Raw genomic sequence first — 4,454 nt, 5'->3', positions numbered from 1 at the left:
CTGTAGTATTGTTGCTGCCGCTGCCATGTCGTTAAGGCGCTGTGTGCTTCGTTGTGAAAGCGAAACTACTTTGTTTGGTCTTCCAAAAGAGGACGATATCTGCTTCGTCATGCCTGGAGCTGATCCGTGCTGGTCGCTGAGGAAATACTACAATTTCCCGCTGTGATCGCCGGATCGGCTTTCACCGTGGACGAAGCGGAGTCCAGCCCGGGGTCTTCACATGTGGTTGCCGCAGGCATCACAATATGGTAAAGGACATAACATTTCCTTCACACGCTTGAGGAATTTGGCCAATCACAACGCACTGGATAGCTGGCCAATCACAGCACACCTCGCTTTTTCAGACCGATGAGCTTTGTAAAAATCGACGCGTTTCAGAAAGGCGGGGCATACAGGAGAAACAATAATGTACAGTATGTGGAAAATAATGTGTTTTTTTAACCTTAAACCGCATAAACACATTTCATTACACCAAATACACAAAATACTGTTCTTTTTAGCAGCAGCATCTGACCCCTTTAATTTAATAAATCAATTAATCAGATGAATCATAGTTAAATCACATAGTAAAATTTTTAGAAAATGCCCCAAATAAAGATAATTATAAGACAATAATTTATTATGGCAGACAAAAGCATCAAATATATATTACAAATATTTGCTTTCGCCATCAAGTCAACATATTATTTATTTTATTTCATATTATTGAACATAAGCCTATCACTGGCATATAGTCCACAGCAATCCATTTTGCATCAATTTGTCAATCTGTCTGAATTAGACGTAGGGGAATTCACAAATGATTAAATTGTGTTGTTTTTGTATATAATTATTTGTGTTTTTTTAATATAATTAATCTCACTAAAAGAAGGTGTTCATTTGACGGTGTTAATTTGAATGTGTATTACAAAACTGAATGTGTATTTGAACTGAAAAAAGCCATTATACTAACATAGTCTGCTTCTAATGTCAGCCTGATGCCAGCAACCAAATGCAAATATTGGCCAATATTGATATACAGTCATTGATATACAGTATAGATAGATTTACATGAGATCAGGGGCACTGACACAAGGAAGCACTGAAGATAGACAACGAACATCAAGAGATGCTGACAGATGTCTGACACAGCAACTTTTCGAGGCTCATGACATAAGTGACAGTGATGTGACTCTAGAGCAGGGGTGTCCAAACTACGGCCCGCGATCGTTCCTGTGGCAGCCCGCGAGGGATTTAAAAAATAATACAAATCTGGCCCTTTATAGTGAAAAATAGATCAAATTCACTAAATAACCATCAGGTGACGCTATCACATGCAGCCAATGCAGTTAGTCAGACGTAGGCCTACATTTATGAAGGGGCTAAAAAAACAACAAATTATTGTTTATCACATTTTGCTAAGTCATGGCGCAACAAAGTAAAAGGAAAATCGAAAGTGAATGCAGGAGATTTCAGACACGTTGGGGAAATGAATATTTTTTCACGGAGGTGAGCGGGAAATGTGTCTGTTTAATTTGCCAGGAGTCCATTGGGGTGATGAAGGAATATAATGTTAAAAGACATTACGAAACAAAACATCAGTCTTTCAAATCGTACACTGGTGCTGAGCGCGATCAAAAGGTGAAACAATTGGCAGCTGCCTTGTTAGCTCAACAACAACAATTTTTTTCGTGCTAATAAAGCACAGGAAAATTCTACATTAGCTAGTTATGAGGTAGCTCACCTAATAGCGCGGCACGGAAAACCCTTCACTGAAGGCGAACTTATAAAGGAGTGTCTGATGAAAGTTGCCACAATAATTTGCCCAGAAAAGATGCAAGATTTTAAAAATATCAGTCTTTCAAGAAACACAGTCGGACGGAGAATTGAAGACTTGTCGGCAAATCTAAAAGAACAAGTGACAGACAAAGTTCCCACGTTTGATTTTTACTCAATTGCGTGCGATGACAGCACTGATTCCACAGATACTGCACAGCTGTTAATTTTTTTGCGAGGTGTGGACAGTGATTTTTGCATTTCAGAAGAGCTACTTGAAATGAAGAGCCTTAAGAGTACAACAACGGGAAAATATCTTTTTGAAGCCGTATCATGTGCGATTGAAAACATGAATCTCCCTTGGGACAAGCTCTGTGGCATTACAACCGATGGAGCAACAGCCATGCTCGGCGAGCGGAATGGAATGGCTTCCATGGTATGCAACAAAGTTTGCGAAAGTGGAGGTGAGGCTGTGAAAATGCACTGTATCATACACCAGGAAGCGCTCTGTGCCAAAGCCATCCAGATGGATGACGTGATGACCACTGTGGTAAAAACTATAAACTTGATTCGTTCAAGAGCGCTCAACCACAGAGAATTCCGGGCATTTCTGTCTGATATTGATGCAGAATACGGTGACGTAATATATCACTCTAACGTGCGATGGCTGAGTCGCGGCTCTGCTCTACGGCGGTTCTATTCGCTGCGGTCTGAAATTGACCAGTTTTTGAAAGAAAAAAATCTGACACTTGATCAACTCAATGACCCTGACTGGCTGGCAGACCTTGCTTTTTTAGTTGATTTGACCAGTCACCTGAACGCACTGAATAAAAGCCTGCAAGGCAAGGACCAGCTGATATCGGAAATGTATGCGCACTTGAAATCCTTTGTTGTGAAGCTAAGACTTTTTGAGAGACAAATCAGTGACCGCAAAGCTGTGCACTTTCCTAGTTTGTCCGAAATCATCTCGCGTTTTTCAGACTCCAACATCCCTGGAAAAATTGATAAATATTCGACAGTGCTCACATCCTTAATCACAGAATTTAATCAGCGTTTTCAAGACTTTTCTGCTATTGATAGCGACATCAGACTGTTCTCAACCTCTTTCTCTGTTAATGTAGAAGAAGTACAAGAGAATGTGCAGCTGGAACTCATAGAACTTCCATGCAATGATTCTCTTCGCAGCCGCCACCAGCTTCTTCCCCTGTCCGAGTTTTACAAGAGTTTGGAAACATCCAGATTCCCCTTAATTAAACGTCACGCACAAAGGATGATGAGTCTGTTTGGCTCCACATACATATGTGAGCAAACATTTTCGCTGATGACGCTGAACAAGAGTCCACTGAGAGCCAGTCTGAATGACAGCCATCTCTGTGATCTGCTTCGTATCTCTACTACATGACTTACTCCTGACTTGACATCAATTCTGAAATCCAAGGCACAACATCACTGTTCGCATTAAGTTAATGGTGAGTAAAACAAAATATTGAAAGTAATACATTGTAATGATTCTTAGGTTAAAAATGTATATAATATCATGGGGCATATATAAATATATATTTAGCACACACATAACATTTTTAGACAATAGCATATTTAACATATAAGCAGACAAAGACAAATTAATGGCAATAATCAATTAGCTTGTCTAATAGTAGGTTTTTTATTTATTATTTTTTTTTACAGCCATGCGGCCCAAGACGGCACACATTTTTTTGCACCTGGCCCCCTGTGAAAAAAGTTTGGACACCCCTGGCCTACACAAATAGCATTTAGACTGTGTTTCTGATTAAATAAAGCAGTAATTGATGTCATAAAATAATGAGTATGTTTTGATTTAAAGTTCAGAAGCTATAGCTTACATGAAAAAAATCACTTGTAAATTAAATAATTTTATATATACCGACTTTTTCATTAATGTGTAATGTTTTATTTTTTAAACTAATCATAAGCTCTAAAAGATTTTCAGAATTTTTACAACTCTTTCGCTTTAGACCATCTACAAATGTTAAATCTTAAAATAAAATGTTAGGGTTAACGCTGCATCTTTCTGGGGGGAAAAATGCAGCAATTGATATATAGTTTATTTATAGTTATTTTCAAAGCTTCAATGTACTGTCAAAAAACCTTCATTATTGTTCATTTAATTCTAACAAGTTCGTTCTTGTTAAAAACTAACTAAAATTATAAATATTTTGTTTATAATTTATGCACAGGAAAGACTTGGTGTTGTTTCCAAACAAAAGGAAATATATCGGTATCGGTCAAAATGAGTTGAAAAATAATCGGCATATCGGATATCGGCAAAAATCCAATATCGTGCATCCCTACTTTGTATTATGGAAACACTTATGAGGTGACGGGACTAACCATTCTGCTGCAAGCACAGTGTTAAAATGAATACATGGATTATTTTACGTTTGACTATTTAATTCATATTTTGAGTGAGTTTGGGTTGTGGGATGACGATTGAGAACGAACAATTGCAAATATGGACACAGACTTCTACCAGCAGCTAACAGACATGTAAGACAAAAGACAAGGTAAGTAACGTTAAGTACCTTATATAATGTTCTATAGTTTCATTAAGTTACAGTGCAATGAAGTGAGATGCTATTCGCGATTACATATCTCAATGTCCTACCAGTGTGTATTACTGTGTTTTCTTACTATGAGCTAATACTGTTAGCTGCGGCTGG

At 38.0% G+C, this 4,454-nt stretch overlaps 1 pseudogene; it reads left to right on the top strand.

The window, feature by feature from the left end:
- Window positions 1-1,404: 1,404 nt before the first annotated feature.
- LOC107705966 (general transcription factor II-I repeat domain-containing protein 2-like) lies at window positions 1,405-3,157 on the top strand (annotated as a pseudogene).
- The last annotated feature ends 1,297 nt before the right edge of the window (window positions 3,158-4,454 follow it).

Source organism: Sinocyclocheilus rhinocerous, unplaced genomic scaffold (genome assembly GCF_001515625.1).
Source record: "Sinocyclocheilus rhinocerous isolate Xijiao unplaced genomic scaffold, SAMN03320098_v1.1 scaffold8947, whole genome shotgun sequence".
NCBI classification, from domain to species: domain Eukaryota; kingdom Metazoa; phylum Chordata; class Actinopteri; order Cypriniformes; family Cyprinidae; genus Sinocyclocheilus; species Sinocyclocheilus rhinocerous.
Note: the sequence above shows the minus strand (reverse complement) of the source record. Positions and strands in the feature narration are given on the sequence as shown.